This window comes from Pezoporus occidentalis, unplaced genomic scaffold, assembly GCF_034315485.1.
Source record: "Pezoporus occidentalis ecotype Australia unplaced genomic scaffold, CSIRO_AGI_Poc_V1 ctg35, whole genome shotgun sequence".
Taxonomy (NCBI): Eukaryota; Metazoa; Chordata; class Aves; order Psittaciformes; family Psittacidae; genus Pezoporus; species Pezoporus occidentalis.
This window is the reverse complement of record NW_026915483.1, coordinates 4,938,408-4,962,420: the sequence shown is the minus strand read 5'-3', so window position 1 is coordinate 4,962,420 and position 24,013 is coordinate 4,938,408. Positions and strand designations below refer to the sequence as shown.

General features: G+C 44.6%; 1 protein-coding gene across 21 annotated transcripts in view; it reads left to right on the top strand.

Moving 5' to 3' along the window:
• Positions 1-24,013, top strand: part of FOXP1 (forkhead box P1) — a 386,145-nt gene that overhangs the window by 248,378 nt on the left and 113,754 nt on the right. Inside the window, exon 1 of one of the 21 annotated variants that reach the window (XM_062630337.1) lies at positions 13,451-14,079. The exons of the other annotated variants lie outside the window; for them this stretch is intronic. The gene's annotated coding sequence lies outside the window, so the exon portion shown is untranslated. Of the gene's footprint in view, positions 1-13,450; positions 14,080-24,013 lie in introns of those variants that run through there. 21 annotated transcript variants of the gene reach the window in all.

The window sequence follows — 24,013 nt, the reverse complement described above, 5'->3', positions numbered from 1 at the left end:
AGTTTGTCCTGTGCTGGAGCAGGATCATCTCAGTGAGGAGCTCATGCTGGGAGGCGAGGGCTGAGCACAGCCATTGGCCTTAGAGCTGCAGGATGTATCTGCCTGCTGGGGAGCTGCTGCACGCAGTGAAACCAATGGGATAATGGTGATGCTGAATGGGGAAAGAGGATTTTTTGAACCTGGAAAGGGCTGTTTATGTATCAACAATCTTCAACACTGGAAATCCTTTAAAAGCAGCCCCTCTGCCCCCTCTGCTCTGTGCAGCACCAAGCATACAAGTTGGCTCTCCAGTAACACCACAGCTTAATGTGGCCTAGTAGAATGGGGAAAAACTAGCAAAACTCTCCATTGGCTAACAAATTTCAGCATTTTTCAATTGCATGTAACTCCTAAGCAGCAGGCTGGCATCTAAGGAGTGCTGGAAAGTACTGTGAATTGGTAATTATGAACTAGAGCAGGAGATCAGTTCAGTTTAGTGTTTCCAAAGCCTCAGAGATCAAGAAGTGCCAGTGAGAAAGGTAAAGTACCAAGTGGCAGTGAATACACTGGAGTGCCTGAAACTTGGTTTCACTGTCTAGTTTGAGGAAAAAAAATGTTGTTGCTGAATTTGGGGGTGGGGGGAGAGAATGTGGATAACATTTTTGTTGATGCATGGACTGTTTCCAGGAAAAATAATGAAGATGTGAAGCAATTGCTTAGGTGCTTCTAGGTTTTTACATTTTTGTGTTATCTATTAGTTTACCTGCTAGAGCAGTAATTTAAATAAAGAAAAGCAGTAAGAAGCAGCAAGAGGGCAGGATAAATGATGGCTTGTTCTTCACTAATTTTCTACCAAATGCACAGTGATGCCACCATTTATTATATTTTTTTAAGCTATAAAAGTACGTATTTCCCTTTTGGTACTCTCTTCAGATGTCATTCCCAGGAAATGGCACTGTCAAATGATATATATACACATACACACACACATCTATGTGTCATGTTTCAGCCCAGTGCAGGGGGATCAGTTTACCCCCCAGTTCAGCACTGCTGTGCCTCAAGTGAGTGGAGCATGGAACCCGTGTGATTGGGTTCCTGGGTGCTGTGCAGTGGTGGGGAACTGGAGCTGTTTCCCAGATGAATGGCTCCCAGGCTCTTAAGAGCATTGTAGGTAGGGACTGAAGTTTTGAAACAGTGGATATCAAGGGAAACAGAGGGTTTGGGAGCAAGCATGGTGCCTAGGCATGATCTGCAGCTGCTCAAAGGGTCCCAAGAAGAGTGAAACTAGTCAGTAGAAGAAATGGTCTAATCTTAAGATGGCAAAAACCTCCTTTGCTTTTGCCAAGCAGTTATCCAAGGAGGAGTGCAGTCTTTGGTGGGGGTAGTCTTCGCTAGTCTAAGGTGTAGCTAGTAAAAACTGAAGATATTTTTCACCCCTTTCATAATCCTTTCACCAATTCCCCAGATTATTGGCAAAATAAAAGTAATGGCAGATTCCTTATAACTCTCTCCTCTTCTGCATCAATTATGTGTCTCTGCGAGGCAGAGCTTTGAGTCAGCTCTCCATTTCTCTCTTCTGGTTGCTCCCAAGGGAGAGAGTCTCTTGGTAATAGGAGCTACATCAGTTCAGAGAAGAATACAGTTTTGTTTCCTTCTCAGATGACATATCAGGCATCTCATGAGTTCTCTGAGTGGGCACATGAATTGAACCTTTTAGGAGTCTCAGTGATTAATGGCCTGATGGGTAGGAAGCAGACGCTTCTTACAGGTCTCAGGGATCTGCCTGGTGGAATTAAATAGCTGCCATGTTAGCGATGCCCTGTTACCCTTCTGAGCTCTCTTGTGAACATCACCAGTGCTGCAAGGAGAAGGAAACAAAAGTTTGCCACAGGGTGGGTTAGGGGATTTCTTTACTTTTGGTTTTGTTGCCTGTGTGTTGGTGTGTGGGGTTTTCTGCAGTGCAAGCACAAGACATGTTTTAGTTAGCTCTGGATGGATTGTTTCTTGCCTTACATGAAACTCATTAGGAAGGGTTATGGGCATGGCTGTGGTCCTTGCGTCTCAACCTGGCTCCTGAGGAAAGATCCGTAATGCTGCCGGTGTCTGTGGATAGGGCTGGATCCCAGTGCCAATATCAAGTGGGGATTTTTTCCTAATATGGACAGTAGTCCACAAGGAACTGGATGAATTCCATCAAACTAACGTTGCCAGCAGCTAGTAGAAAGTTTGGCTGTACTGTGTATGGACCATCCTGAGTCAGACAGCAGAAGGTAAAAGGCTTTTTTGCTCCGTTACTTGACGTCGTGTGGCCAAGTGTAATGTACTAACAGCACAGGGATGCTGCTGACAGGAGGTGATGCTTCTTCACCCGTTTCCTATGCAAACAGCTATACAGTTGTGGCTTCTGCAAGACAAAGCTCTTTTGGTTTGTTTTGCTTTGTTTTGTTTTCTTTTAGAGAAAGCTCAGAGCAGGACCAGGGTGGGCACTGCTGTGCCTGTCCAAATGCTTTCCTCTTCTAATTTTTTGGGACATATGCCCCCCCTTTATCTCTTGGCCTAATACTGATGAAGGGCAAGATGTCCACTCACAAAACCTCCACTTGTCATAATCTTTGACAGTGTGATATTTGTGTGTATAGATTTTTATCTGAGTACTCACTAGTGGATAATACAGTCAGTGCTTTGACCTGGCAGTGATGGCTAATTCCAGGTCAGCAGTAAGCTAGGTTTGTTTCTAAGGAAAATAGTGTGAAGCAGGCAGGGAGGTTGTTGGTTTGTGGAGTTTTTTTAAAGTCTTGATGTTCTGTATTAGACTGTTTTTAAACATCAGCATGTGTTCCTTTTCCTTTGATGTTTTTCACGAAGAGGATTTTGCCTTTCACTTTAACACAAATCGCCTGTTCTTCGTACTTTGTTTTATGCTGCTAATGATGTTGCTTAGTCAGATAAATAGGTATGTGTGTGTACATTTAAAATGCAGCATTCCTGTTCAATACACCACTGAAACATAACGGAACTGATCTTCTTTAGTCATCTCCTGTGCCAGAATTGTCATGTTTTGAAATTAAAATGGATTCTCCTTATCTTCTCATAGCCCCTTTGATCCATTGCCTGTGGGTGTGTGGTGGCACTAACGACAGAGAATGGGGAAGCTCCAGCTTTGCATGGCATCATTAGCTCCAGAGATCTAGCAGCATCTCTGTGAGGAGCAGCTGTGCTCCCCACTCACCCCCTGCACTCGGTGCCAGGCGGGATGCCCCCCCTGGAAGTGCCCCTTGCACACCTGGACATTCCTGCAATGTTCTTTCCTTTTCCTGGGGACCGTTTCAGTGTCTTGGCAGTGGAGACTCCGTAGGAGTTTCCTGTAGCAGTACCTGCTTTCCAGACATCCTGGATCTATTCCTTCCTCCAGGTAGCACATAGCTCCAAGGACTAAACTTGCAGATTAGACCTGGGTTCATCTGTGCAACCAGCCTGTGCCAAGAGCTGGCATGGTTTTATTTCTTCACAACTATTCATTCAGTGCAAGGTATGTCATTTGTAGCTGGTCCCAAGTGGTGAACTGAATAGCATGAACCTTTTTGCTAGGGCTCTGCATGCAAGTACTGTCAAAACTGTTCTCGATGATGAGTCAGTTCCCTTTTTTTCCTCCCCTTTTTTTTCTTTAATGACGAGTATGCAGCTAGTGTACCCATTAGAGTGTGCACAGCGATGGCATAGAAATGAGGATACACATGTGTACGGACCAGATGCTGAAGAGCAGCGTCTTGTTATAAATATAGCTCGGCTGTTTTCCTTCTTACATTTCAATTTTATAATCTGTTCCAGGAGATTTGGACAAAAATACTGTAGTGTAAGAGAGCATTAGTTTCTGGGTTCTTCAAATAATAATTCTTCCTATGGAAACTAGTAAATAAAGCTTTAAAGATGGGCAAGATGACATCTTCCCTAGTTCTAGGAATTGGACTTGGGGTATAGATTTATGCAAGGTAAAATAAAGGACAGGTAGAAGCAGGAACAGAACTCTGTATTTTATTTTTGTAGTTTATTGCTAAAATGTATGAATCGTCCTTTTTTGTTGGTTTTATTGGTGTGATTATATATGAGCTATCTTTACATGTATACTTTTTAGACCTGTCGGGCCCACTGTGATTAAATGTTTGCTTTGAATACGTGTCCAGTGTGTTAACTTTTCACAGCGGAAAGTCGTTAAATTCATTTTTATACAAGAGATGGGGGGAAAAAATAAAGGAGGAAAAAAAAATGAGATTGTTAAATGTATGGAAACCCTTATTGGCTGAATTATATAACTGAATTCATTCAACATGCTCAGTGTATCTTGTTCTCCTTTCAGTATTGCCACTCTGTTCATCACCCCTTTTAGTGCTTTAGGCATATGGCATGCAGTACATCCAGGGAAGTGTCAACAATATGGCATATGTTATACATACTGATCTTGATACACCGTAGAAAATAATGGGCCTAACTTTAAAAGGCACGGTGCTAAGAATAGAGCGTGCTGCAACATGCAGACAGTGAATCCGCCATGAATGTCATGTTTGAAGACAAAAAGAGCTGTATTTTTCATTACTTTTGTGGCTTGGTTTGTCTCTTGGTGTTACTGCAAATTAAAAAAGCATTTTGGTCAGATGAGAACAGGCTGGATCTTCCCCTGCCTGGTGCTGGTACCACGGTACCCATGCAGCGCAGCAAGGGACAGGGTCAGAGAGAGTGTGTGTGGGCAAAGGGGAGAGCTGTAGGACCTGCCTGTGGTGTGAGCCAAGGTGGGGACAGGCAGAGACAGAGATGTGTGCTACCCACACTGTCCGCGGGAAGAGAGATGGAGATGGGGGATGTCCTGATGCATTCCCAGGAGTCGTTAGAGGCTCACATTAGCTCACCACTTAGCTCTGTCTCCACGCTGTAAATGAGCCTGTACAAGCAGATTGCTCCGCTTACATTAAAACCACAGTGGTGGAAATGAGTCTTTCCAAAGACTCTTCCCAAAGATCTGCCCATTAGGATCTGGCTGCGAGATCAGGGAACTCATCTGGACTCACAGCAGTAAAATGAAGATGAAACGCTCTGTTTCTCATTTCTGGATCCAGGACTTAGCTCCCTGTTTTGCAGTGACTCTTTTGTCCCAGGAATGCTCTTTTTTAAATTAGAAAAAATTAAAGGAGAGGGTCCTTTGAAACGCTCAACCTGAGAATTGTTCCAGGAAGTTTCGCCTTTAAAATAAATGATTCATACCGTCACGGAGGTGTATGTGTGTGTGTTTGCCTGCACTGCTGTTTATTGTGATGCACTGGCCTGGCTTGGAAGCTGTAACATCTGAAGTGCAGAGAAGCAGTGACTGGAGAAAGAACTATCTTCTTTCCAACAAAGACCAAATACTTGTCTGTTATCTCGGTGGCTGTTGCAGTGATTCCTGATCCTTGCAGAACCACACAGATCACCATGCGGGTGAACTAGAACAACAGAATATTTATTTGAAATCTTTGTTGGATGCTGAACGTTTTGTGCATGTTTATGAGGGTTAAACATTAATAGCAGATGTTGTTAATGAATGGAAGGCTTGAGCCAGCTTCTGAGACCTTTTAGTTAGTACATGAATTTTCTGGTTGATGACAATACTTGTAACATGCCTAATTATGAAGTAGTGTTCTAATCAAGCCTTGAATAACTGGAGAATTTCCCCTCCTCTTTTGCGGTTATTTCAGTGGCACACACAGAGATCGCTTCAGTGCCTGTGCTTATTCTTAGTGATTTTTCTTTTCTTAGAACAGTCATTGAGGTTTTCCCCACAAGAAGCACATTTATTGCCGCTGAGTGCACGCACACGCAGCGTGCGTCCCCTCTGTCCCATCCCCACCAGCACCTGAACTGGTGCCAGCCTCTGAAGTTGTTGTCCCAGTTTGTCACACTTCCAGGTGAGGTACGTGAAAGTGATTATAGGTAATAAATATCTTTTTTTTCTTTAACTTATTGCAGAGGCAGTTTTTCCCCTGTTAATGAGGGTAATTTGACTTGGTTGAAGGATTGCAGTTCTTAAGAATTAATGCCGCAATCCAATTCAAAGATTTAAAGAGATCTAAGATTTTTCACAGGTCGTGTGCTAGTGAATGTGCTCCTATCACATAGCAGCTAATGGACTTGAACAACAGTCTGTCATTTACTGTTACCTCAGTGTATAGCAGCTTTGCCCTTGATAGCAAGTCTACTTTCCCAGCAGTGCAGGTTATGTAGTAGTGTGGTGTATTTGTAACACTTTAAGAGACAGTATCCTGTTTCTAACAGCCCTAATTACTGGCTAAAGGCAGGTTGCCTTTCTGACTTTGTTAATTGTGTGTTTGGATCCTAATCTGCACCAGCCTGAAGTATGTTATGCGCTAATAGCCAAAGCCTGGTATTTTCAGATTTGTCTCTACCTATACACATACATAATGTATTTTCTGTATTGCATTTTCCCTGTATCAGTGCTCAAAGTTTAACTACATAAATATGGAAGTGTTAGGCACTAGTCTCCATAAGGTCCTGTTATTTTTTTAGGTGTACGTTATTACCTTTTAACAGTGTTTTGTAATGCCTTATTTGTAAATGCTGTTGGAAATGCTCTAATTTCTTGATCCTATTATGTTCCTGGATATGAAAAATCCTATTGTAAGGTAATTAGAAGGATTCTCTTCTATTTAAATGTGTGTTCTCTAGACAGTGTCACTCTATACTCTGCACACAAGAACCTTTGTTCCTTAATTAGAAAAAGGACTAGAGCTCATTAATTGTGGGTACAAAGTGATGTCTGCTCAAATGGAGAAGCAATAATACAGTTTAAATAATGATTGATCCTGTGTTTTAAGTCTTATACTATTTTGTACTGATGGTGATAAATAAGCAACATATAATGCAGGTTGGGAAGCATTATGTGAAGGTTTTTATTGACAAATCTCATTTTGCAAGGAGAAACCTTGTTTGGCACAATAAATAAAGGTGGATGGTAGACGGGCAGCCTCTGCCATTTAGGGAAGTTGACATCTGTCAACAGGCACACCATGGTGATAGCTGAAGTACTGGAGTTATCTCCACCCCATACTTTAGGTAATGAAATAATATGCAGTCAAAAGCAGTTTGGATCTTGGCCTTACAGAGCTATTACTGTGATGAGTATGTTAATTACTGTTCGCAAACAGGATGAGTTGTAACTGTTTGGCTGTTTTGCAGGGTGTTATTTTGGAGGATGGAGATAAGTGCACTTTGTTTTCTGAATGTCACCATCTCTCCGCCATCTTCTTGGGAGGAGTAGGACGGACTTGAGGAGTCAAACCCAACAGCCTTCATCAAAAAGCTTGGATTTATATGACAGCCACAGAGCAGGGGTGGGCTGAGATGTGCTCCCAGCGAAGTCTGTTCCCAAAGATCAGGAGCATGTTGGCACTGAGCTTGGTGGTCCTGTTGCCCGGGCGGGATGCTCGGGTGGTGTCTGTGGGTTTGGAGTTTGGGTCTTTTGCCATATGAAGCTTTCCAAAAGTCAGGACTGGGGAGGGCACGACATTGTGATGCTCATTGTTGGAGGGTGCTGCCCCTCAGGCTCCCAGTCATTATCTCCATCTCCTCCTCTCCATTCCCCACCTTGTCTCAAAGACTTAAGAAAGAGAGAACCAGTCTCATTTTTCTAACCCTAATGAAAACATGCTTTAACAAGGCAAATTGTTTCCTACGTGAAGAATAGGAAAGTTGGAAGATGGGAGTCATTAGGCTTGTTTTTCCTGCTAATAGTTTCACGGATCAAAATGGTGAATGCTAGAGCGGGGTATATATTTCACTCAAAGTGTATCAGCACTAAAAGAACCCCAGAAAATGGGGTTATTCTTGATATCTTTCTCTTCTGTATTCATCTTGGTGGGAAAGAAAAATAGTTTGTAAAAGATAAAAAACCTGTTCTTCAATTGACTATGCTAAAATCTTATTGCAGTATTTATTCCAAACCTGCACACATAATGTTCAGTCAAGGAGAAAACAGCAAAAAACAGTTGTTGATGGACTTAGCAGAGAACTGGATTAAATAAGCATTAGTCTAGTGAAGCTGATTACAGGAATATGAAAATGCAGTATCTTAATGGTACATATTTTCATGTGGCAGCTCAGTTGCCTTTCATTTTGCAGCTAATATGTCTATTCTTATGAGTCATTTACTTCTTTAATTACCTTTTGCAGGCAAGGCACCATGGTATATTAATGTGAATGATTTTTACTGCCAGTTTATCATACAATGCCCCAGAAGTTGAAAGGCGTAATTGACTTGGAAGAGCAGCTCATGAAGGAAACAATATTTAGTTGACAGTTTTCCTTGTACTCTCTGTTGACGTTTATGAGTTTACACTATGCTAAAGGAGTAATAAACACAATTTTCTTTCAATAACAGGAAAGAGTTGCTTTTAAAATACATTTGTGGAAAACAGATTCGTTCATTTCTTGAATAAGATAAAATAATGCGTTTCCAGTGATGAGATGTATATAAGATTGTCAATTGAATTAAACCTCAGAAGGTGCATTTATAACCTGCCTTAGAGCGTTAAAAGATATTAGGATGCATATGAATGGAATCAATTAGATGAATATTTGAATTATACACAGATTTGGATAAATCACATTCAGATCTGTGTGTTAGATTATTTGGCAGCCTTGTCTTGCCATCGAGTGTGGAAGTGTGAAGTGGGAATTTGAGGGATGGAGGCTCTGTTTCTGGAGATGGAAGGACACTGGTCAGAACGCTCTTGATAAACCTGGTTGGGGGATTACTGCAGCAACTTTGTGTAACTTTCCTGAAGCCGCGGGCTGGAGGAAGGTTAACATGAGCTTTGCAATCCGTCAAAGTCCATTTTCTTCTGGAATTCTACTTTTATTGAAATGACCTTGTCAAATGGCAAATTCTTCTTTTTTCCAAGCATCCCCAGGACCGCGGTGCACAGGTACGATTAATCATGCCATCCTGCTTTAATTAGTTTAAAGGCACAGATACGGAGGGCAGGAGCTGGAAGCAGGCTGGCCAGGCAAGTGCTTCCCTGCTCGGCTTGCAGAGAGTTAAACTTTTCACAGTTTTCCCCGATTGTTTGCAGTTCAGCCCTCTGCACCATAATGAAAGTTTTCTAGCCATCTGTTGTTAAGCTGGCGGTGAGCAAGGCCAGTATATCCAAACAAAGTGCTGGCCTGCTGTAAACTGAACCTGTCAGTTCAGCATAGCTGGGCTGACCTCCCCAGGCGCGGGGCACCGCGGTACCAGGCACGGCCGCCTGCTGCCTGCCAGGGGAGCTTCTTGGGGGGACCCTGTTTACTTTTTCCACTTAGCGTTCCTCCCACAGGCTTGGACTAGTTTATACTAAATCTTTACATTGACACTGTTTCTGCTGCTTTTTTTATCCTATTCTGAACTTTCTCCTTTTTTTTCTCCCCCCCTCCTTTTTTGGGGTACTGAAAAAACATCCATTAAATGCCCCACGGCTGTCAGAATTTGAGTGTTTTGGAGGTGATGTGGGGGGACACAGGACAATAACTCAGTTCATGTGTGAGATTGTCTCTCAACACAGAGAGACATGTCCCCAAGTATCCCGGTTTGCTTTCCTAGCTCCTATTGTTCCCTTTGTTCTGTATTATTTAAGATCAGTTACTCATTTGCTTCTGAGGATTTGGGAGTAAAAGGCAAGGTAGAGCACAACAACCAGCTTCTGTTGTCTTCCTGCAAAACCAGGGTGCATCCAGAAGTGGCTGGAGCAGTCTTCCTCCTGCTTCTGCTTGCTTCTACCCAGGGCAGGGGTGGTAGCTTCAGCATAAGGTACTAGAGGATTTTGAAACTTCCTGAGCCGATTGCAAAGATCAGACTGGAAATGCCCTTTATGTGGAGGGCTCTGGGGCTGGGGCTGCTTTCCTTTCTTGTTGGTACTAAATACACACTAGTTTGGCCTCCCCTCCCCTGCCTCCGTGTGTTTGTGCTTTTTTCAGTCTTGCTCCTAAGACTGCCTTCCCTTTTTCCTTCCTGCATAAATGCTAGTTTATTCCTATCTATCTGGGAGGCAATACATGTCATTTCCCTGCTGATATTCACTCAATGAAAGTGATTTTAACCTTTTTTTTTAAGTTTGGCAACAAAAGTCGAAGTGCCTGTGGCCAGGAAAGTGACTGTCAGGTATTACCTGTTTGCACTGGTTGTTTTTTGGATGAGATCTACAGTAAATACCTTTATGCTACTGCTACTGCCAAAAGGGCTCTTTCAGCTTTGTTTCCTACACTTGTGCTATACCTGCTCACGAGCCTTTGGCTGGTTTCAAGTGTGTTTTACTTACCTCATGATTCTTGGAAAGCAAGCCTGGTTCTCCATGACCTCATGTGCTGCAGTTCTCCATCAGGAGGAGTTTTGCCTGAGGAAGAGCTGCCGAATTTGTGCCGTGCATGAAACCAGGCTGTGCCTTTGACAAAGCGTATCACAGCCAGTCTGGGTATTCACAGTGTGTAGCAAATGTATTGGAAGCTTTGGAAAAGCAGGAAAAGTCATTAAAAGTCATACTTTGCCTTTCCAGAAGACTCCACCGAGGGCTTATGCCAGTGCTGCCGGAAGGTGGGAGTGCCCAGGTGAGGGGATGCAGGGATGCAGCAGTGAGGTAGTTCGGGTTACATGCTGTGCCATGTGTTTTCAGGGCAAAAGGGAGCATGATGGTGGTGAAACCCACTCAATTTTAAATTAAAATGACTGCACTTACTAGGAAACCCCATCCAGCTCTAATCTGTTTGTAAGGTGACTGACACATAAAGTGCTTTTTGTTTTAAGGTGGAAGGAAATGCATTCAGGATAGAGTTTCTGGTGTAAATGTCAGGTGCAACGCGGTGCATGCTCACTCAAAAAGTCAAGCAGATAACCTTGGCATTTAGGGACATTGCCTTGTATAAAACGAAATTGTATTTTGTTTTTAGAAAGGAGGACTACATTAAGAGGTCACCTATTAGCTGTGTTTTTGCTAGCTGTCTGAAACTCGGCTCTACTGTCTATTAAACTCAAACCACTATGTAAACATTCCTGTGTTGTTCCTGGTCTCTACAATGGCCAAGGGGATCGGGTTTCACCTGCCTGCACATCTTCAAGCAATTAAAGCAATTAGCTTGAAGCCATTTCACATTCAAGGTCTACTGTGACATTCAAGTCCAGAAGAAGTCTAGGGGAAAAGAAGAAAGAAGGCTACAGAAGGGCTGCTGTGCAGCACACACACGAATAACCCGTGAGGGGGGTTTTGGACTAACAGCAACTTCCCAATGCTGTTGTGAGGCTTTGCAGCGGGCATGCAAAGTTGCTGCTGAGAAAGGGAAAAGATAAAGAAAAAGCACCTAATGATCCTTTAAATTACACCCAAGTTTTGCCTGTTCTGCACTGGGGAAGGGAGGGGGAGGAGGGAGAGAAATAGCAGCGTGATTTGGAACGATGCTTGTGTGAAATAGCACGGTGTTGGTCTTATTTACTGACATTTCTCCTGGCATCGAGATCGTATTTTTCTTCTCATTTAGGTGGGGATTTAATTTGGTGTTTACATTGTAAAACTGCACTCATTCTGGCTAATGTATCCATTACAATGACATTCAGCGTTGAGTTTAGTGATTCCAGCAGTAAGTCTTGAAAGCTGCTATTTTTTAAAAGGTTGGAGCAGATTAGTGGTGACCTTAAAAGATTAAACTAGTACAGTTTAAAGATAAATAATCAGCCTTTAGCACATTAGATAGCTACATAAGCATGACAGAAGGTGACTTTCTTACAACAGTTTCAGAATCCAGGAAGCATTTTTACATTTGTAACTTGAAGAAGGCAGGGAATGGTGTTTTGCAGAAAGCAAGACATAAACTGATTGCAGCACTTCAAATTGGTTAGTGCAGTTTTAAATCCACACTTTTCCTGTTGGTTTTATTATGGAGAAGAGGCTAATTTTGAAAACTGTGCCTGCTGCAAAAGAAGATCTTGCTTTGCTGTCCCGGAGGGTGTTCTTAATCAGAAATAACCGCAGGCTAAATTATAATGTGGAATCCTGCTGCCCTTTAACCTAGCGCTGCTGCTCGTTCAGTGTTTGTTAACAAACAGCTCTAAGTACAAAATTGTTTGAGAATTACTTTTTCATTATATTTGCTGACTTCAATTAGAATAAGAAGCTTATTTGGGGAAGAAAAATTAAAAATGTATGGGTTTCTAGAGAAAGTTTCATCAGTTGTTTCCCGGCAAGTGTTGCCTTCGGTCCGCGGTGGCGGACTCCACAGCACACGTAATTCAATTTAAATAAAATTATCTTCTGCACTAATATTCCTGCACTGATGGGAGAGGCAGAGCTCAAGAGCATCCCAACACCCAGCCCTTTGAAAGAGCTACAGCTAAAATGGTGGCAGGGGCTGAGGCCAGGGCCCCTCTTGCACCTTAAAGGGGACGCGATTCCCTATTCCCTAATGAAGAGGTGCAGATTCCCCATCCCCGCGGTGTTTTGGAGCGCTGGCTAGACACAAGTGGCACAGTGTCCTATTTTTATTTCGCTTTGAGTAACACGTAATTGAAACGTACAGTCGGCAAATTAATTGGTGAGTTGAAGGTAAGAACTGCTGAGTTAGTGGGAACGGCACAAGCCCTCCTCCTTTTTTTCCCCTTAAGTTTACATGCTGGAGCGGAAGCGCTGTGGTGCTCAGAAAGGAGGTGATGCCTCTGTAAAGCAGATCTTTCCAATTTTATTTTTTTTTTCCAGCTTACTCTTCTGTTTCTATGATCTGCCTTTTGAACTGTTTTTGTGGCTGATCAGTTCCACCTAATATGTCTCTTGATTTCTGCTATTGTAATACTCAGACGACATGCTGTTCTCTTCATTTTTATAAGCTTTAGATGCTCCTGCCTGTCATACTCTGGCGGTTTATCTTCAGCGTCTGGATTTGCTTTCAGACTTGCATGTCTATCAAGCTGCTGTTGCTTTGAATGTGAGATCAAAAGAAGATGAATTCCAGTAAAAAATTTCCTTGTATGAAGAAAAGATTGGGGGCCTATGTAAACATCCCGCTGACAGCTCCCAATGAGTTATTTTAGCAGAGCATTAGCACCCAGAATGACAGACAGTCCAAGACTACATGCTAAATAACAAATCAGTCCCTTCAGCGGCGGCAGCGCGTTGCCACAACAGCAATACATTTTCTAAAGGAATCCTGTTCCTCTTTTTTATTGAATATGGCTGTTCGACTGCTCATCTCTTCACGAGCTGCCTTCAAGTGCCAGCCCCAGTTTACTTTTTCTTGACTATATCTGTGTCATGTCACCAATATGACAAAAGACAGGGCTTTGATAATTGGATGGGGAGACAGTTAGTTAGTCATCTCGAGTTGAATAGGTAGTTTGTTTTAGGGAGGGGAAGGAGACGACGACAAAGGGAAAGCATCTATCTGCCTGAATGCTCTTTTGGAGATGCTGGGTGCAAGTCCTGCCCCTGAGACAAGTTGCATTTCTTGGGTGGTTGTTTATGTTTCAGTTCATGTAGTTGGCGAAAACAGCTCTGAAGCCCGGCCAGCCTCACGAACCAGTTTTAAAAGCAAGTTACAGCACCATACAGGGTAGGAAAGTCAGGCTTGGCTGAACTTATGTGCAAATGTGAATTTGCATAGATGCAGAAGCGAGGTGTGCTTTTTTGCTGCTGTTTGGTCTACTTGGGGACATAATTAGTTCTGCATGTTTCTGCTTAGAGACGGGGTATTTAATAGCGCAGAATTGCTAGGGTTTTTGTGCCTGGTGTAGTGCTAAACCCAACTTTGAGATTACCTGCGAGCCCCAGCCGATCTCGCCACTTCGCAAGGGAAGAATTAGGGAAGGAATGCGTTGCGGTTTCTTTGTCATTTAGTAAAAGCAGAGGTTGCTACTGTGGAGGCAGAGACCCGGACGCTGCCGGCAAAGGGCAGTGCTCCAGCGCCGTCTCCCTCCAGCCTGCGCTCCGGCTGCACAGCACTTCCTGTTTATTCAAACATCTTTTTACCATTCTTCAGCCCCCGCTTCACAGAAACAGCCAGAAACACATCTCCAGCGCGAAGACGGAAATCTAAAGGCAGACAGTAAGAGCTTACTCTGTTAAACTCTTCATTTTCTCTGCGAGCGCTCAGAGAAAAGGAGCATGCAGGCAGTGCTGAACTTTTAACTTGCTGCCTTGCGCGGGCAGCTTGGCAGCACAGCAGAGGGGAATTGCTTAGGTTTAAAGCAAAAGAAGCCGGTTCAGGTTGTTTACTGTGGCGTTGACAACGAGGGTGGGTTTTGGGGCACAGCTTCAGAGAACCGTGGCGAGGACACAGACCTCTTTCAGGGTGCCCTTCGCCTTGCGACGTCCCTCTGGAGCGAGAGCAGCCGTGTGTCACTGTCCCCACTGCTCACCGGGTGCTGTGGCTTCTCTTTGCACAAATAGCAAGAAGAAAAGCCCCAGAACAACTCCCCCGGATGAAAGCAGTGTGGTTGCTGCTCTGGGTAGCAAAAGATGGGTGCAAGCCCGAGGAGTCCCTTTTTGTTTTCTGCAAATTGTTTTCATCGTAGCTCTGGCACTGCTTGTGAACCAGCCTCGCTAATATTTGTACCAATTTCATGCTAATAAAAATCAGGCTGCTGAGACAAGCATGGCTATTATCTCATTCATATTACTATTGTTTAGACCTGTGGTACTACAAAAGGAAAGGGAAAGCGTGCTCACGCCGGGTAATGGTTGTTAACTTCTCACGTGAGGGATTTTCTCTGCAGTTTTTCAGTATTAATGATTGTTGTATGAATGGTCTTCAGGGGTTGTTGGAAGATAGCGTAGATCCTCTGGGTAATCCGTGCTGCAACACGTACGCTGGATTTTATCCCTCTCTGCTCAAGTGACTTATAAAAGTACTTGATATTTCTTGGTTGTTTCTCCCCCCTTCAAGAGTCCACTGAAATAGCAGGTAACTTTTGGGTTTGGTAAGCATTCGTGGGGCTCATGGAGTGTGAAACATAACAGAAAATGGAAAATATGCCTGCCCCATGGAGAAAACCCATCCTCCTCGAGGCTTTTCCTGCCTCTCCGAGATCCAAATACACTTTAAATGTTTAAGCTGTAAACCCCCGTCTTCCTAGAAGAGAGAGGCAGAAATCAAGCTGTGTGTGCAGCCAAACCGCAAGTACAACAAACATATTTTTAAAATATATTGCTAGTCTGGCTTTTTAATGTTCAGAAGTTGTTCTACTTTGCAGGGGGATAAAAAAAATGGTGTTTGCAACTGCCTTAAGGACAATTTGTTTAACAGTAGGAGTAATTGCATGGGGAAAATGGAAAGAGTGACTGAAGTTATTTACTCAGATGTTAGTGTAGGTGTGGGGCAGAAAACTCACTGTGGGAACAGTGGGCTGCTTTTCTTGGTATCTTAGTCTATTTGATGACCATCAAATTTCCCAGCTCACTGGTTTTGTTTTTTCTGGATGGCATGTTTGATTATTTATCAGAAGGGAAAGGGAGTAACTGAAGCAAATAAACATGTGACCGAGCTGTGTTTTGTTTTCCACTCAGAAGGCTGTGCCCTTTAACAGATACACAGAAAATAATAAACGTATTGTTTTATGATAAAAGGAAATTATGTGTATAATTTTCTTTAGCAAGGCCATTAACCCCTTGTGTTCAGTGGTCTCTGCCTTCTGGCAGCTTATTGGGTTTGCAGCTCAGAATTAAAAGCGCTTAAAAGCCCCTCTTGTGTGGAACGTTGCCATGGATTACTGCTTCACCCCTTTGGACTTGCTGGATTTATGACACAGTCATTTCTGTCTCAGCCCATCCCTGCTCCTCTCCCCAGTCCTACTTGGGGTAGGATTGACTAAAGGAGAGGCACTTTGAATTTGTAGAAGGGTCCTGACTGCTGAAGAAAACCTTGGAGAATGCTGCTGGGATCTTTTAGGTGCCAATATCTGTGTCTGTGCAGCACGAGGGGTTGCAGCTGGATTTGGTCCGTTACAGACAGTGTCAATTTATGTGATTCTCTTTTCAATGCCAGGTGTCTACCACGTAGCGTGTAGTATTTCCTTTGTAATACCAGCTTAGGACAATGCTCATTATCTTCCCTGAAAAAAATAAACAAACCAGCAACCCATCCTATAAACTAAATCACTGTCAGGAAGTAAAATACAGGTTTGCCTCATCTCTGGGAAGCATGTTGCATGCTTTAGCTGCTTTTATGGGATTAAAAGAAACAAGTTAAGACTGTCATGCACATGAAAGGAAACCGAGATGTGGTTTGTTTCACATTGTGCAGGTAGGTATAAATTTAATAGACTGACTTGCTTTCAAAATCTCTCTTTGTCTCTCCGAATCGCATGTCAGTTCCAGCACGCTGATGAGCTCCACGGTCCGTAATAGCGCCTGACTGCCGCTGCCCTGCAGGTGCCGTATCAGCAGGGGGGTCGTCCTCCTTCTCAAGGATGTAGGTTCCCTTTATGGAACAGGTTCGGATCAAAATGAGGGAAATTTGCCTGATGTCTTGAAGTTAAGTAGAAATGCCGAGAAGAGGAAGGGCTGGTGAAGTTAGGACCTGAAACTTAAATGTGATGAAAGAAGGAAGAGGAAATGAGCGGCTTGGGGCTAGGTGACGTGGGCAGGGGCTGGGCTGGGGGATGTGGCCAGCTACCCTGCGCCCAATGACTCCCCAAGGGTCGAGGGGGCTCAGGGTGAGCTGGGGAACAGGGCTTGAGGTCAGCAGTTGAGGGGTGGAGGTACCTGAGAAGGCAGAGGGACAGGAGCAGTTGAATCCCATCGGACATGGGGTCTCTCCAGCCCTGGCTGTAGTCCTTGGGCAGAAGCCCATGAAGGACACTTAGAGGACCTATCCATGGGGGAAAGTTTCCTCCTAGCCTGCAGTGATTTATGGTTGGCTCATGCCCTGAAGCATAAACATTTGTATCCTGATTTATATTTTTATCTTTCCAAAGGTAGCAGTAAATGCTCTCATTACTATCTGTACAAGTGTCTAATCCTTTCTTTGCATCTGCCTCATGCTCTTGGCACTGGTGATACTGTGTGACAGTGAGTTCCAGAGTAGTTATGAGTTGTGTATTAAGAAAGAAAAAAAAACCCATCCTGTTGGCTGCTTTATTTTTTTGTGTGTGTGATGGTTGTTGCTTCCTGACTTTATTCAATGTCCTCTTTCTGTTGCTTATGAGAAATGGCAAATAGCACCAGATGTACCTTCTCAGGCCGAGTCACAATTTGTGTACTTTTGTCATCTCCCCTCTTACTCATCTCTCACGAAACTAAACACTCCCACCCTTATCAGTCTCTCCTTGGATCTGCCAAGACCTCTAATCATTTTTGTCGCCTCCATCTGAACCTTGCCTATTTTTGCTTTACCAGACTCTTTTCAAATGAAGGTTTTCAGAAGCTATTCTAAATTAGGTTGTGCCATAGGCTCGAAGTGCAGAGATGTGATTTGCGGCATTCGTTTCCCATGTTTTGGCTTGTCCCAACATTTTGCTTCCATCATTCACCCAGCAGCAGCGAGTGTCTGCTGGTGCGTGGTGAGATGTCTGCAGTCAGGGGCTTTATTTCATGGGCCTCTCAGTACAAGTTTGTCACACATTGTTTTGGAAAACAAGCTTAAAATATGTTCCCTGTTTTGTTGACCACACAGGGGAGCGCACAAGCAGCTGTATGCAATATACTATTTATGTTGTAGCAGCAAAAGGGCACTCTTCCTTCTCCCCCCCCCCCCACCTTACCCCTCTTCCCTATTAAAAAATCTGAGAACTTCCCGTGCTTTTGACATCCAAGAAAAACGCGGCTCAGCAGTGAATAGTCCTCCAAATATTCAAAGGTCTGGTTCACTTTTGGATAAACACAGGAATTCAGAATCTGATCTCGGGCCTACAGAAACGAGCTGGAAATCCCATAAGATTTTTTTCATCCCTCAGCCATAGTTCAGTTCTGGTTCAGTTTGCGCAGGCAGCCAGGATCTGTATCCTTTCTCATTTTACTGGGATGTGTTGGCCCATCCCTCCTTTCTTGCTGGTACAGACCGCTACGTGCTGTGAATCTTGACATGCCAAAATAAAGAGAGACATTTTTAATGTTTGAGAACTTTCTGCCAGATGCTTTTTAAATGGCTTTGATGAGTGTTGACTGTGACTCCTTAGAAAAGGGGACAGAAGGTGTTTTTACAGTGCAGCCACCTGAGGATTCTGTTTGCACCTCAGGAATGGGATTTTTGTAGCCGTTGTTGTGGCTGGTTTAGGGTTCACAGGTTTTTGGTGTTCGCTGGGTTTGTCATCTTACCCTGCCTGCCCTCTTCCATCTCTTTTGGGTCTCTGGGTATTTGAAGAAAACTGAGACCACCTTTTCCTCCAAGTTGGTGGAATTCATGAATAGAACACAAAATTAAAACTGGCTCCTTTGGAGGTAAATCCCTATTGTCCCTCTGTGTGGGGCTGGGTCCCTGCTGCTGCTGAGCTGGGATAGTGGGCAAGGACCTTGGCAGCCATGGGGCAGGCTGCAGGGTGGTAGGGCAGGAGCACTGAATCCTCCTGCTTCTGCCGATACAAGTAACCTCAGTGCCCATGAGGACAAAGTGTAGCAGAGACGGGCAGAGGCAACTCCACCCTGTGGGTTTGGAAGAGAGGGTTTGTGTTTCCAGAGCGTTTTTCTGGAGGGGATCTCCTCAGCTGGTAGCCAGGATCTATTCCAGAGGAAAGAAACTAAGCCTGCTGGAAGAGAAATAAAGACTCATCTTCTTTATGACTATTCTCATAGATGCTTCAGCATGAGGCATGTTGCCAGCTCCCTTGCTCCAAGCCTGCCCCCATCACATCAAGGACAGGATGTGAGCATGCGGACCTCCAGGTCCCTTCTCTTTTTTCCAGCATGGGAATCACTCATTAGTCACTTGGCTAGATCAGTCTGCTTCATCTAAGCAAAGCCTTCAGGGCCAGCTGATCATCTCATTCTAGTAAAGGATTGTTGTTGAAGCTTTCCTCTGTGATGAGCTGGCTGGTAGCCCCTTGGATGGAGCCAGCCTTGCAGAGGAGCTGCAGCTGAATGATGTGCTGGGTACAGGCAACCAGCAGCATCTCCCCTGGCTCACAGCATCCTTCTGCTGTGCCTGGGAAGGGGAGTTGGGTACGGCGTAAATGGAGGAGGATTATTTACTAAAACAAGGAAACAGAGAATGAGATATGGGGATTGGGGTAATCTCAGTCCAAGGCTGGCGAGGAAGCTGGACAGCAGACCTGCTTCCCCAGGTTGTGTTGGATCCTAGCAGAGCCCCGTGTCCTGCCTGTAATTATCCCCAGGCTTCCCTGTGGTGCCAGGAGCAGTGTTGGGGCTTTTGGCCTTGGCTCCTTTTCATGTGTGGTGCAAAGGGTCATGTTGGTGGGAACAGGGAGGGAGCACATAGCAGCTTGTTTCTCCATTCTGGAGGAAGATAAAAGAGCTGGGTACGAATGTCAGAGGGAATAAGTGCTGCAAGAACATCTGCTTCTCTTTTTTGTGTCTTCTACATTTTATTCCTCCTCTTCATTTTGGTTCCTTTCCTATTCTCTCTAGTTGGTTCATCTCACCTCCCCCTGTTCTGTTCCTCCCAGAGGAACAGCACTACCCACTGCTGTCGCTTTGCACTATGTTTTATTTTTTTTCTTCTTTGCATACTGCTCTGCTCCTTGCTGGTTTCCACACGTTGTGCGGCTCCACAGCCTGTCGGAGGAGAGCTGCAGCAGGGCTCCCCTCCAATGTGTCTGCCTCCTACCACCACTCCTCTACATCTGCTGCTCCAGGAGAAGAGGGTGTCGCAGGAGAGGAGATAGAGGAGGCAGGAGTGGGAAAGACATGAAGCAGCTCTGAAGCTTGGGTGCAGCCGGGCTTCCGAGCTTGTGAGCTGCATCTTGCCGCTCTGCTGGGAGCAGCTGTGGAGTGGAGCGGGGTGTGAGGACAGATGGGAGCTGAGAAAGAAGAGAGATTGCTGGCTGAGTCTAAATCCCACCTCGTCCCACCCGGGAGAAACAAAGGTACTTGCCTTGTGAGACTAAATGGAAGCAGGAAACCCTTCTGAGAGGTGGGCCATGTCTCCACTGTGAGAGGCCCCTTTACCTGCAAATTGGGTGGCCCCTCAGTGCCTAAAGACATTGTGAAACTCTGGGAAAAATAGATGGTGGAGAACTGCATGCCTGGATGCTGCAAAGCAATGCCTTGCCCAAAACACTGTGGGGAAAGCTTAGCAGCAGTCATAGCTGGGTAAGGATCCAGCTATCCGTTACTGCTCTGAGGTCAACACAGAAGGTCTTGTTTCTGGAGTCTGGGGCTGGGGTAGCATTGTTTTTTCTCCAAGGGTTGATTGTGCCCTTAAAAATATCTTCTATCTCATCTCTCTTTGCTTGTTGTGTTGTGTTTTGCTTTTTAATGACCATAACTGAAATAACGGACAGATGATGATGTTGGCTGGCGAGTAACTTTCCGGATTTACTGCTTGGACACTTCAGATGGCTGCGGGACCATCTCTGATTTCTGGGAACACTTCCTTCCTCTTTTCTCAAGTTGCTTTCCTGATGGGCAGCTTTGTCCACCTGGAAAGGCCCAAAATCCCTTGGAATCTGTAAAAAACACGTGGGATTTTGTTTTGTTCCCTTCTGTGTGCATGCTTCTCCATTTCAGAGGCAGCCAATTACTGCACAACTGTCCTGGGAATTGGCAGTCAGACAGGACGCCAGTTTCTTTTGCATCCTCATGTCTGTTGCTTGTCTGCCTACCCTCCAACTTACATACTTTTCCATACGTCCTGCAGTTCCCTGGATCAGTCTTTCCATGCCTGATAAAACTCAGGTGCAGAAGTAAGCTTTTCCTGGCATTAGAGTCAGACCCATTATAGTTCTAGGTCTTCACATTTCATTAGTAGCTGATTGATATTAATATGGGTTGGAGCAGATAGGAAAGGGGGAGCTGAGCTGTTTTTCTTCAATAGAAACAGACTGATGGAAAAACAGTTGGAGAGTCACTGCCTTGTTGTACTGGCTGCAGTGGTGGAACAAGTTAGCAAGAGGCTCCATAGGACTGGATCCTGTTACTGTTTTCCTTATGTACTAACACTGTAAGCAAGTATATGGCATTTAAGAGCATTTCTATTTTTAAAGTTCTGCTCTTTTTCTTTCCAGTGTGTTTCCCTTCCCCAGCCCCCTTCAAGAGTTTCTAGCCACATGCAGTCAGAGGCAGGGCTGTGTTTTTACCCTTTGAGCAGAACTTGCCCGAAGAGGATGGTGAAACTGAACGATGGAGCTGCTTGCCTGAAAATGTATTACAACAGTAACTTGGGTGGTAACAGTGCCTGGGCAAACAACAGCTGGGCAAACAACTCACATTCTGTCTATCTTGCAATAAAATGGTCTTGGGCATCTCAGATGTGTACTTCTCCCCCCACCTGGTGCTTTGACTAGTTGGGAAACCTTAAGTGGTTGCCACTTCCCTAAGCACAAGGAGAGGGATTTTTGATGGGGCTTCCCACTTAATCTGTGGCATCTTTGAATGAAACAGTCTTGATTCATCTCACTGTGAATGTGCTGTTAAAATGCTTCATGGGTTAGTGTCATCCCATGTTGGCTCCCACATATCATCCCTAGTTTGGTCAATCTCTCTAAAGTACAGTGTTTCGGTTGCCTTTTTACTGCTCTCTGTTTTATGCCAGAAAATCTCCTTATCTCTGGTGATTTCCTAATGGATAAGAAAACAGTTTGGGAGTTCATTTACTGTATCTTGCATTTAGGCGTAGCACCAAGCAGAATCAAGATGACTTGGTTGGTAGTGAGCCTTTTACTGATGTTGTCCTTTCAAATCCTGTCGACAGTGACCAAGAACCATGGCACTCAGGAGATGCTCTTGCTAGGGGATGCTTTGATTTCTCTTCCTTCAGTAAGTGGGAAAATTTTCTGCTTGTATTTCAATGCAGAGAGGAGAATGATTGCTGATGGTATATGATTAGCTGCTGGAGGCCAGGGTTGGCGTTTGGGTCTGGTTGTCCCAAGGTTTGCACGCTCTTCAAGCAGTGCAGATTGGTGCCACATAACATGGCTGCTGGTAATCGTGGACTAGATATCTGAATCACCTCTGTGGTTCTGGGGCTCTTGGCATCTCTACCTGCCTGTCCTGTGAAGGACCATGCAGTTGCCTGGATACACAAGCACGAGCTATGTTTACCACAGCCCCTGCAATTGTTCACTTGCAGAAGTGGAGATTTCGGATGTAATTATGGCAGTGGGGAGGAATGTGTGAAAAGAGCTCAGAGATGTCAGAGCACCTGCTCGTGAGGAGAGGGCCACGTTAGCAGAGCTGTTGGCTAGCAGTAAACAGTCCTGGCACCCTTGTTTCAGGACTTGGCAGCAGCAGGAGTTGAACCGAGTCCAGCTTTACTCTCTACTGCCTGTTCAGTAAGTTGAGGACAAGGCAGATGATTAAGGAAATGTGGGGAAACTGCTACAGAAGCTTTTGGAAAGATAAGAGACTTTGGTCTCCATGTCTGACAGTCTGGCACTTCTCACTAGCATTGAATTCACATGCAAATCAAAGGCAACATCTACTCCCACAGGAAGCTTTATTAATGTACAGGCCTGCTTGCGAATCTCCGTGCTGATGAAGGTTGTGGGACTGAATTCACTCTCAAATTAATTTCCCTGTCTATTCTTGCTTGAGCACTGTGCAGCATTGGCAGCCTCAGCAGGGCTCCCTCACCAGCATCCAGCAATGGGCTATGCATGGAACCAGAGAGGAGGGTAGAGGTGCAGCACTTGTTGGCTATGATTAAATGGGATGTGTGGATGTCCACCAGGCTTGAACCAACATCAGCAAATTAGTTTTCACGAAGGCACTCCAAGTGGACTTGAAATACTTGGCATATAAGAGGAAAGAGGATTGGTGCTTCCAGATCTGAGCTAGCCATCTTTCTTCTACATGCCTCATCATGTGTAAGGAGTGTGGATGAGACTTGGAAATGGCAGGAGTAGTGCTTAGTCTGAGACAGGAGAGAGGAAAGGCTGAGCAGGGAAACATGGAGCAACTTGGGATCCCTGGGTTCACTGTACCACCAAGGATGCAGTAGCTGCTTGATGCAGATGTTCAGTAAGAACCAGATCTGAGTTATAAACAACCTTCCACATCTTAAACCCTAGCTCATCTGATGCTTAGCTTTTATTGCTGTCAGTTATTTATAAGTGGAAAAGTGAAATCTTGAGAGAAGTGGGAAATGCCATTTCAAGCCACAGTCCCCTGAGCTGTCAGCTTGCTGCCATCTCACCTCTGCCTGCCCCTCCCATCTTTCTCCCTTTGCTGTTCCTGTCCATCCCAGCTCATTGTATCTGGGATGCTCCCTTTGGCCAACCCATTCATTACTCTCATTCTTCCTAATCCTTTCCTTCCCCCCCCCAGTGCCAGGACAAGTGCCAGCCCCACATGGAGCAGTGTGATGTAGGTGTCTCCTCGAGTGGGTGCTGTGCAGGTGGGACCAGAGCAGGGACAGAGCTCTGGCTTTGCCCCATCAGAGCCTTGCCCTGAGGGCAGAGATCTTCATCAGCGTGGGGTCAGCTGTGTTAAGGACTGGTGGTGGCAGCAGCCACCCCACCAGGCTGCTCAGAGCTTCGTGGCCAGCTCGAGCAGAAAGCAGGCATTTCTTGCACGGCTACTTGTTCTGGGAATCTTCAAAAATTTCTGGCAGCCAATTTAATTGTGCAACCTCTCAGCTGCCAGAACGGGTAGAATATGATCATATCACATGAAATGCATGCAGGGTCTGCTATAGCAACTGTATTTCAAAGAGACAACACATATGGTGACTGGTTCTTTTTGGAATAATATCTATAAGCTGATGATGTTTTATTCAAAAAGGCTGTAGCTTGAAAGGTTAGGGATGTTCTGATTGTTTAGTGTATGATTAAAGAAAGGCTCCTATGGTTTTTTTTTGGCCTATTGAATCTAATTACTGGGAACTAAAATGATCATTTGATTGCACATTTACCTGGAATTATTCTTCT